Source organism: Aulonocara stuartgranti (genome assembly GCF_965226115.1).
Source record: "Aulonocara stuartgranti genome assembly, chromosome: 7".
In the NCBI taxonomy this organism is placed as follows: Eukaryota; Metazoa; Chordata; class Actinopteri; order Cichliformes; family Cichlidae; genus Aulonocara; species Aulonocara stuartgranti.
In genome coordinates, this window is record NC_138945.1 from 36,193,998 (window position 1) to 36,206,276 (window position 12,279).

Sequence of the window (12,279 nt, forward strand, 5' to 3'; positions counted from 1 at the left end):
TATCTGCTTCTGTTCTATGGGAAGCAGGGAAAGCTGTGATGAGAGGTAAAATAATTTCTTTCTCATCACACAAAAAGAAAGAAGAAAACAAAAATATTCAGGAATTAGAAAAAAACATCAAATCACTAGAAGAAGCCTACGCGTCCCACCAAGATCAGGAAACATTGAACAAAATATGCAAAACAAAACTAGAATTAAATGAAACTATTAATAAAAAAACACAATTCCTTATACAAAGACTTCGCTTGCAGAATTTTGAACACAGTAACAAATCAGGTCGATTTCTAGCTAACCAGCTAAAAATAAATAAAGAAAAAATAACTATATGTGCTGCTAAAGATTTATCGGGGAACACAATATATGATCCTGGAAGAATAAACAACATTTTTAGGGATTTCTATGAAACTTTATACTCACCACAAATAAACCCATCTAAAAATGAAATTGATCTGTTTCTTGACAACGTAACTCTTCCAAAATTACTAGACAGTCAAGCAATGGAACTGGATTCGCCACTGACGCCAAGTGAACTCCAGGAAGCCCTGATAAGTATGCCCAATAATAAGGCTCCAGGTCCAGACGCCTTCCCTGCAGAATTCTACAAAGAATTCTGGACAATTTTGGCACCAGTATTCCACAGCATGTTGCAGGAAATCGAGGAAAAGGGCAGACTACCACCAAATATGAATTCTGCCAACATTAGTCTCCTGCTAAAACCAGGCAAAGACCCTTTATTTCCCTCAAGCTATCGTCCAATTTCTCTTTTAAATGTAGACCTTAAAATAATCTCCAAAGCTCTCTCAAAGAGATTAGAGAAAATGACCCCCCTCTTAATTCATCCTGACCAAACTGGTTTCATAAAAGGTCGGCACTCCTCAACAAACACTCGTAGATTACTTGATTTAATAGACTACTCATACGATAAAAACATCGAAACCATAATATTATCTCTAGATGCAGAAAAAGCATTTGACAGAGTTAATTGGAAATTTTTATTCGCAACTTTACACAAATTTGGTTTTGGAAACTCTTTCATAAACTGGATAAGAATATTATACAATTCCCCAACGGCTCGTATCAGAACAAATGACCAGACATCCTTCAGCTTCTGTCTCCTGAGGGGCACCAGACAGGGATGCCCACTCTCCCCTTCACTTTTTGCAATTTTTATCGAACCTCTAGCAGCAGCATTTAGACAGGCTACAACAATTAAGGGCATAAAATGTAAGAACATAGAACATAAAATCAGTCTCTATGCGGATGATGTGTTGCTTTTTCTGCAAAACACACAAACCAACCTCTCTGAGGTAATTACTTTAATAAACTGGTTTTCAAGAGTTTCAGATTATTCAATTAACTGGCCAAAATCTACAGTTCTCCCCATTAACTGCTCCTTCCATAATTCTTCCTCTGCCCCACTGCAATCTGGAAATATTAAATATTTAGGTATTAATGTCTCTCCTAAGCTTTCAGACTTAACTAAACTAAACCACATCCCACTTCTAAAGAAAGTAGAAGGCGATCTGACTAGATGGAAATCTTTACCCATATCACTCATGGGAAGGGTCGCCACTATAAAAATGATGATCTTGCCAAAAATAAATTACTTATTTTTGATGATCCCTAACAAACCATCACAAGATTGGTTCAGATCTCTGGATTCATATATTTCCAAATTCCTTTGGAAAGATAAATCCCCGCGTATTAGCTTAAAAACGCTACAAAGAACCAAGGATAGAGGAGGATTAGATCTGCCTAATTTTCACCAATACTTCTTAGCCAACAGGCTTCAGTTCATCTCAGAATGGTTAAAACATACCTTCTTAGTTGAGCCCTGGCTAGATGTTGAACAGGCACTATGCAAGGATCTAGAGATTTCAGACCTACCATTTATTAGCTCAAACATCAAAAGACATGAATGCTTTAAAAGTATCAACATCAGCTTTTCTCTAACAGCATGGTGGGAGTTTCTAAAAATAACGGAGTCTTCATTAATCCCATGCAAACGTACACCTATCTGGAATAACCCTGACATATTACAAAACAATAATATGATTAATTTCCCAGAATGGAGTTGTAAAGGAATTAAATACTTAGAACATATATTAGAGGGAACAGAATTTATTCCATTTGACAGACTAGTTGAACAATATGGGATCAACAAGAAAAGGTTTTTAGAATATCAACAAATTAAATCCATAGTAAAAAAAAAATTTAACCTCAGTCAAGTTGAATTACAAACACCACTAAGTGCGGCACATTTTCTTACTCTTAAATCCCCCAAATTATTATCTAAAATATACAGAACACTTTCTAAATTAGATGAATCAATATCCCTTCCTACTGCAAAGTGGGAAGCAGATTTATCAGTCAACCTAGACCAAAACTTCTGGTCTCAGATTTGCTTAAAAACTTTTAAATTAATTAAAAATCCCAGTCTGCAATTAATACAATACAAAATACTTCATAGAGTGCACTATACAGGTCATCGGATGTTCAAGATGGGCTTTACATCTTCCAACAACTGCTCACACTGTCAAGGCAATACACCAGACAATTACATCCACGCTCTTTGGTTCTGTCCACCAGTGCAAAAGTTTTGGCGCGAGATATGTGAAGACTTATCAAAGTGTCTGAAATGTAACATCCCAACTTCCCCCTTAGTGTGTCTACTGGGCAGCTTAGATAATGTCACTTCAGAAAAGAATATAGCCCATATGATCTTCACTGCCCTATGCATAGCCAAGAAAACAGTCCTCATGAACTGGAAAAATAAAAATAATCTTAATTCTAACCAATATAGAAATTATCTATTAGATTACATTAGTCTTGACACAGCCTCTGCCACCACATTAGATCAATTGCTCTGGGCCCCTTTTATCAGCTCCATCACCTAGTGGGGGTGGGGGGTCATAGTTTGGTCCCGCCTTCACTGTTGTGATTGGTGAGGGGGTAGGGACAGGCTTAGGGCGTCGGGGGGTTCCCCGGAGGCATCTTCCTTGGGGAGCTCAACCCGGGGTAGCGGTCACGTCCGGTTGGGGGCTCTGTTGGCTCTCAGGTGACTGTTTCCTCGCGGCTGCGTGCAGCGGGGCTAGGGGAGGGTCTGTGCTGACGGACGTGGGTTACTGACCTGGCAACCTGGCTGCCCCTGGGTGGGTCCGGGATGGGCGTGAGGTTCTGGGGGCGCTCCGTCTCTGGGCTGGGGCCCGGGCCGGGCCTCGGGGGCTTGGGTCCTGGTTGGTGTGTTGCCGGGGTTGTGGGCGGGTGGGTGCATGGGGGCCCGGCCCTGGAGCAGGGTGCCGCCAGTGCGTCGAGCCGCCTGGGGGGCTCTTCAACTGGTGGGGGGGATGGTCACATCTTGCAGGAGCTTTCTTCTCTTCAGGAACTCTCTGCAGGAGGGGGAGATACAGGAGAGGTGGAGGAAGATCTCAGCCTGGGCGTTTACCGTCTTATGTAGTCTGGAAGATGTGTGGATGGTGGGGTGGGTGCAGTTTTCTCTGTGGTGGGGTTGGGTGGACTGTCCAGGGCTCTGTGGAGCCGGGGGGCGCTACTGCACTGGGCCCCGGTCTGATGGGCCTGGGCCCCCCTTCCCTGGCGGGTCGCGGAGGGTGGGAGTGCCTACTGGGGTCAGCGGGGGAGCTGGCCCCAGGGAGGGGTTACCTGCCCCTCCCTTCCTTCCCTCCCCATCTCCAGCTGCCTCCCTCTTCCCGCTCCTCCACAACCACCCACACATGCAGGGCCTTGGAGTGGGGGTATGTCACCAGGGTGCAGAGGAGGCTACCCCCCCCCCCCCCCCCCCCCTGTCCCCTTCTGGCTGCCTCTGCCTCAATTTTATCCCACAACTTAGACATTCACATTATTCACACTCTCATTACACATACATATAGGATCTTGGGGGTGGGCACAATCACGGAGTCCAAATCACCATCAGGGTGTATACCTCACCCCTGACGTCGTTGCCCACCTCTCAATTTTAAATACACTTAGTCATTGAGGGCTAGCAGGAGGGACTATGCGCTTACCTGCTGCTCCTTGGCAGGTAGCTCCATGCCCTCCTGGGTTTTAATTGCACCTTAGAACACATATGCATCAACACTACAATGAGCGGGTGGAGGGAGGTTTGGAGTCTTCTCCCACCCCCATTCTCTGCGGCCTGCTGGAGCGGGAGGGCTAGTAGGAGGAGTTGGCCGTCCGACTGCGGTCTGGGGTGTGGGGCCTCCCTGCTGCTGCGGAGTCGGGGTGGTCTGCCTCTCCCCACCGCAGGGAAAAGGGTAACACTACCTGGGTCTGGGTGCAATTCCCCCCTCCAGGGGCAAGGGTACCTAGACCCGGTTTGTAGAGTACGCTTGGGGAGTGTGATTGTGTGTACAGCGTCTCTTTATGTCTGTCTCCACGTTGGTTGAGTGTGGAGTGAGTGCATATGAGAGCATGAGGGTGGGAATGGATGTTTGTGTCTGTGTGTGCCTGTATGTCTGTGTCTATATGTCAGGTTGGGTATCAGACGCCACCTCTCTGGGGACACCTCAGGCCCTCCAAGGTTTGGAGGCCTATCTCCACCCACCACCACTTCCCCTGCCGGTGGCGGACTCCCTCAGGTGTCGGTGTGTTGGTGGTTCTTTGTGTCTGGGGGTGGGCGTCCGGGTACACACCGGCTCACTCCTTGGTGGCCGCTTGTCGGGGCCTGGGGCCTGGGGCTCGCTCGGGCCCCTTTGGAGGTGGGGTGCCCCCGGCCTCTCGGCCTGGGGCTCGGTCACTCAGGCACAGCTGGGGGCCGGCGGAGCTCACGGGCGCGTCACTGCAACTCCCCCTGACTTCTGCTCCGCGGCTGCTGGGCGAGCCCTCATCTGGGACTCTCCTCAGCTCTTACTGGAACAGTGGCGCGGCTGCCCCTCTGTTGGTCTTCCATGGTCTCTTGTGTTCTGGGGGCCTCTGGATGTCTGGAGTTTTGATCTCCTCCATACCCGCTTCACACCCTGGAGGACGGGGCTGTGGCCCCCCCACACTCCCTAGCAGATCATTACATGGAGAAACCTTTGGAATGCAAGCATGCTGATCCACACAGGTATGCACACATGGGTATTCACAGACGCGGACTAAAGCTTTCTTGGCTGCTGCCTCAAAGCACACTGTGCGCTGTCTATCTTGCGTGCTGCACAATATCGTTTATTATTTAGTAAATATTGATATCTATGACTAGCTAGTTTATTGTGATGGTGCTTTGTTTTCTCTATTATTATGTTACTCTTTGTTGTTTGCTGTCTCCTCTGTTTGTTTTTTTTGTTTTTTGTTTTTTTTTTTCTCCATACAGGTGACCCAGGAGTTCTTTTTTTTTTTTTCTCTCTCTTCCCCCCCTTCTCACCGTCTCTTCTCCCCTTTGGTTTTCTTTCTTTCTCTCCCCCTCTTTCTCTCATTCATTCCCCCTGTCCTATTTATTTAAAAAAAAAAAAAAAAAAAAAAAAAAAATGACAAAGGATGAACTGAAGCTCTGCCATCACGTAATGTCGCATACTGCTGTTTCTGATGTCATTTAAAAAAAAATAAAAATAAAAATAAAAATAAAGTTATGGGCCTTAAGTTATCCAATTGTCGTTTATCTTTGTTTGGTTTAGGAATTAATGTAATTAATCCTTGTTTCATGCTAGACATCAATTCTCCCTTTTCAATACTGGCCAGTATAGCTTTGAATAAAATTTCCCGTAAGTCTTCCCAAAAAAATTGGAATGTGTTGTTGTTGTGGCTGTGCGGTTGCCGCGCTGAGCAGTTAGCTAGCGGCAGTTTTCTTCTGCAGATGTCAATAAACGGCTGTGCTCCCTGGCTAGCTCACGGGAAGCAAGACCAAACAACACCTCCCTCTCCTCCTTGTCTGAGCTCGCCACAATATTAAACATATCAGGTCCCCATAAGGAGAATCATGTGCTAACGGCTGTCTAAATGACTCGGGTAAAGTTTGTAACATGCATGCTTGTTGTTTTTGTCTGCTTCCACTTGTCTTTGCACTAGGATGATGTCGGCGTAAATGTGCAGTCATATTCGTTGTGTTCCCACTAGTGCTCCGTTATCGAGCTACCCCTGCGTGGGGCTAGACGGCTAACACGTTAACGAGCTAACTGCTCGCTAACACACTAGTTCCCACCCATGTAATTGAGCATTGCGTGGCACATCCAACATACTGTTTTACTTTAGTCCATGACGCGCTTACCTTCAGGGTCATATGTCACATGAAAACCAAAATAATTCCAAACGCCACATCTGAATGAGGGTGGGGAAGGTTCAATTTGCCATGTTGCAAGGAGAGCTTAACTTCTGTCTCGCTAGCTTGCCCTGCGCTCGTCCTTCTGATGATGCTGTCTGTGTTGAGCGCTCAGTGGATCTGCGCTCGACAGTGCAGCCTAGGCTGAGTAGTCGAACGCAGATTTACTGAGCGCTCAACACAGACAGCATCGTCAGAAGGAAAGTTAATAAAATAAATTACAAATTTTGTATTGTTCGATACATATGCGTACCGAACCGAAAGCACTGTATCGAACGGTTCAATATCGATACGAGTATCGTTGCACCCCTAATATATATATATATATATATATATATATATATATATATATATATATATATATGTATATGTGTGTGTGTGTGTATGTATATATATATATATATATATATATATATATATATATATATACATATATATATATATATACATACACACACACACACATATATATACACTCAACAAAAATATAAACGCAACACCTTTGTTACTGCTCCCATTCCCCATGGGATGGACGTAGAGACCTAAAATTCATTCCAGATACACAATATAACCATCCCTCCCAAACAGTGGTCACAAATCAGTCCAAATGTGTGGTAGTGGGTAGGGCTGGGTATCGTCACTGATTTCTAGAATCGATTCAATTCCGATTCACAAGGTCCCGAATCGATTCAATCCACGATTCGATTTAATTCGATTCGATTTAAATCTGGGAAATTTTGACAGTCAGAAATATTATAATTCAGATCAGTACATTTACATATTTTTGTATCAATAAAAAGGAAGCTGACACACGCAAGACTTTATCACAGGTGTAAGCATCACAGCAGATGCCTTTGTGTCAAAGTAGCTGAAGATAAAACACAGAAAAACATGAAGGTTTTCCTGGCCTGGGATTTATAAAAATATTCTGCAGTACATCAAAAACGAAAGAAAACCATTAATCAACATATGAACATCACCTCTGAAGTTACAGCAGTTTTATTAGAGACATGTTAAACGTTTTGCATTTTGAATAATTTTAAATAGTTTAAATTTGTTCAGTATTGAACAGCAGAAATGAGGTTTTCTTTTCGGAAGAATGTAAAAGGGAAAAAAACAGCGGCTGACAGCGCTGTAAACAACAGTAGACTTGTGCGTAACAAGCAAGCGAATAATGACGAAAGGGAAACTGTTCTTGAAGTACAGAGAGAGAGAGAGAGAGAGAGGGAGAGAGAGAGAGAGAGAGAGAGAGAGAGAGAGCTGTGCATCGCGGTGGAAGCAAAACAGTAAAAGTCAGAGTGAATTCATGACGATTTTATGTGAAGCGTTTGGATCTTCTTTTGCTGCTGGTTTGGTCAATATTGTTTGGAGAGAGATCAAACTAACAGCTTTAGAATCGGCGCATAAAGGGCGTAAACACAAAGCGCGGACCCACCGACAGATCAGAATCAGCGAGCTGTCGGCTTTCAGCCCCGACTGTGAGAAAGGCGACATCTAACTGATTCTGTGTGTGTTTAAGTCTATGTGCAGAATCCGTGTTCCTGCTCTCATTTACTGTCTTAACTGTTTGGTGGTTCTTGAAATTTTGTGAGATGTCACCAGAGATTCTGGCATTTTGGACAAAATAAATTTATATTAAAAAATCGATTCAGGATTTTAATGAATCGATTTTACGTTATCCAAGCCAGAATCGATTTTAATCGATGAATCGATTATAAAAACCCGCCCCTAGTAGTGGGCACATCTGCCATATTGAGATAATCCATCCCACCTCACAGGTGTGCCACATCAGGATGCTGATCTGACATCATGAGTAGTGCACAGGTGTACCTCAGACTGCCCACAACAAATGTACACAACAACACCCAGCACGCCCCTGCGGGCGGTTTATCCTTCAAGCTCGGGTCCTCTACCAGAGGCCTGGGAGCTTGAGGGTCCTGCGCAGTATCTTAGCTGTTCCCAGGACTGCGCTCTTCTGGACAGAGATCTCCGATGTTATTCCCGGGATCTGCTGGAGCCACTCGCCTAGCTTGGGAGTCACCGCACCTAGTGCTCCGATTACCACGGGGACCACCGTTACCTTCACCCTCCACATCCTCTCGAGCTCTTCTCTGAGCCCTTGGTATTTCTCCAGCTTCTCGTGTTCCTTCTTCCTGATATTGCTGTCATTCGGAACCGCTACATCGATCACTACGGCCGTCTTCTTCTGTTTGTCTACCACCACTATGTCCGGTTGGTTAGCCACCACCATTTTGTCCGTCTGTATCTGGAAGTCCCACAGGATCTTAGCTCGGTCATTCTCCACCACCCTTGGGGGCATCTCCCATTTTGACCTCGGGACTTCTAGGTTATACTCGGCACAGATGTTCCTGTACACTATGCCGGCCACTTGGTTATGGCGTTCCATGTATGCCTTGCCTGCTAGCATCTTGCACCCTGCTGTTATGTGCTGGATTGTCTCTGGGGCATCTTTACACAGCCTGCACCTGGGGTCTTGCCTGGTGTGATAGACCCCAGCCTCTATGGATCTTGTACTCAGAGCTTGTTCTTGTGCTGCCATGATTAGTGCCTCTGTGCTGTCTTTCAGTCCAGCTTTGTCCAGCCACTGGTAGGATTTCTGGATATCAGCCACCTCCTCTATCTGCCTGTGGTACATACCGTGCAGGGGCCTGTCCTTCCATGATGGTTCCTCGTCTCCCTCCTCTTTCTTGGGTTTCTGCTGCCTGAGGTATTCACTGAGCACTCGGTCAGTTGGGGCCATCTTCCCAATGTATTCTTGGATGTTCCTTGTCTCATCCTGGACTGTGGTGCTGACACTCACCAGTCCCCGGCCCCCTTCCTTCCGCTTAGCGTACAGCCTCAGGGTGCTGGACTTGGGGTGAAACCCTCCATGCATGGTAAGGAGCTTTCTTGTCTTTATGTCAGTGGCTTCTATCTCCTCCTTTGGCCAGCCTATTACCCCAGCAGGGTACCTGATCACGGGCAGGGCGTATGTGTTGATGGCCCGGATCTTGTTCTTACCATTCAGCTGACTCCTCAGGACTTGCCTGACCCTCTGCAGGTACTTGGTGGTTGCAGCCTTTCTAGCGGCCTTTATATATATATATATATATATGTATGTATATGTATATATATATATATATACATATACATATATATATATATATATATGTTTGTTTAAAAAACAACAACAAAACATTAGATGTGTTGTTTGCTTTCCTTTATGCATTCATACCAATTTGCTACTGTGTATTAAAAAAAAAATTCTAGGTCTTCAAATACACCAATTTTCAAGTACCTCATCCTGCATCCTTTCTAATGGTCAACAGGATGAATGTTCTTTGGCTGAAAAACTAAGATGAATAGAAATCTGTGGGAAAATAGTGGGGCTGAACGATTATGGAAAATAATCTAATTGCGATTTTTTGCCCCAATATTGCGATTGCGATACGATATGCGATTATTTTTTAAGGTCTTTGTCTTCTGTATTATTAAACAAAGACAAGCAATACATCATATAGTATGGCCAATACTATATTACATTAATTTTAAACTGTTCTTTCCTGGAAGACAGACCTCTGTTATGATGACATGAGGTGATGCATGAATTGATGACTGACATTTTTATTTAACTTCTTCAATCACAACAGTATATTTGAACATACACAATAGTTTATTTTTAGCTTACAAACATCTGAGCATAAAGTGCTGACAAGGAACCCTGGTGTAAACATTAAAATGAAAGTCAGTACAATGTGCAGATTGCAGAAATATACATAAAAAAAAATCAGTGGCTTTACCACACTCAGTTTTTCGACATCTGTGAACTACTAGACAGTCATTCAATTAAAAAATAATATTAAATAAATAAAACTAATAAATAAAAAATACACACATCTTACTGATCTGCAGTCAGTAACATTACACATAAAGTGCAAACATAATAGCAATTGTATAAACACACACACAAACACGCCTTTAAAATTTAAAGGCGTGAAATTGGACGGTCTAGCCTTCTGAATCAGAAGGCTAGTTCTGATTAGCGTCACCGCTGTCTCGGTGGAGTTTAATAAACTCGGCCGTCTGCTTCTTGCTATCTAAAATATAACCAGACACTGGTGTAAATTCTCGACTGTCTCATACTTCTGTTTAATAAGTTTTCTGTTTGACGTTTAGTCAGCTGTGTGAAAACCAAGGAGGAACCCACCCGGGGGATTAATAAAGTTTTATTTTATCTAATCTAATAACTTTAATCTCAGCCAAACCGATTTACTCACGAACAAACAAAACACTGAAAAAAGCCCAACAATAACATTTTTAGGTTGTCTAAGTGACTTATATATTACGTTTAACCCGAGCAGCGAAACTCCGCGGTGATCTGAAAATGATGTGCCGGGAGTTGTGCCGTTCTCGGCCACATCAGTAACCCTCGAGCTCCCGGCTAGCTGTCGAGCTGGTGGGTAGCAGACGCCTCTGAAAACGTCGAAGCACTTTTGCAAATATGGGATATCTTGATAAACCGAGCAGATATTTGATGTTTACACAGCTACTTTCTCGCCTGAAAATATGTTAAAAGTTTATTTTGTGACCCAGAAAGATTAGTATGAGTAATTTTAAAACTTAGTAGCGGCCGCCATTGTTGGAAACTGGAGTTTGGCTGGGCCGGGCTATGAATTCTGGGATATGGTAGTAATTTGGACAGCCTTCGGCGCGTCGCTGTGACGTAATCGGTCTACAAATGCGGCCTCGGGAGGATGCAGTCCATGAATTTGGACATGTCCAGAGTATAATCGCAGCCTTTGCGGTTAGAAAATTGCACTTGATCATGTCGCGATATTATCGCAAATGCGATATATCGTTCAGCCCTAGAAAATAGCCCCTTCTTCCTTGATTCATGCTCTGTATATGGTCTCCGTTGCTAGATTAAATCTCACTGAATACAGCATGGTGTTCAGGTTGTAAATCATGATCCCCATTATAGTCAAAAATGAGCTGGGTATGGTTTAGGGCTGGCCTGCAGTCAGTTGTCAAGTATCTATTGTATGACCATTCAGTGTCTTACAGTTTGTCAGTGAGATCCGTGTGCTTGTAACATCTTGTTTTAAAAGATGCTCGACTTAAGGTTTCAAATTGGAAGTCCTCAAACAAATAAGTGTCATCATGGAGGCCACATCCATCTTTTGTATCCAGGTGTGGTCTCAGGTTTACATACACTCATCAGGGGCATTAATGTAGTGGTAATTTGGGGCTTTTAATGATTTCATTTAACTCTTTTCTTTTCAGGGTGGAATGATTTTACAGCTTGCATCTTTAATGACTTAATAAAACAAGAATTGGGCACAAAAGTTTGAAGCCATCAGCAAGCTTCTGGCACAATCCTGGCACAGTTAAACACATTTTTTTGGTAGATTGGTAGATTTAACGCTATGGTTTCTTGGCATGCTTACAGCTTTGGGAAGGCCATTCTAGAGGCTTAATGTTAGCCTTCTTTATCCATTCCAAACCCAGTTTTGATGTGTATTTGGGACCATTAATCTGTTGAAACACTTAACTGTATCCAAGTTTCAAACATTTTGCTGATTTCAGGTAAAGTAAAAAGAGAAAAAAGAAAATTGGAGGCAGTCCAGCATCATTATTCCATCCACGTTGTGCAATGTACCTGTACCATTGACAGCAAAACAGCCCCAGAGTATGATGCTACCATCACCATGCTGGACAGTTGGTATAGTGTTTATAGATTTGAAAGACCTACCTTTACTCCCCCAAACATACGTTTTGTCATTGTGGCCAAATATCTCAGTCTTTGTCTCATCTGACCAAAAAACTTTTCTCCAGAACAAATTCAGCTTGTCCACGTGGAATGCTGAAAATTTCAGTCGAGCTTGAAGGTGTTGGAGCTGCACTTCTTCATCAGCACCCTTTCAGTCCACGGTGATGTGAAACCCAATTCACTGTGCACAGTGATGCTGGCATTCCAGCACTTTCCAGTCCATGGCAGTCTTGAGAATTGGTGGTTACTTGGTTGTTCT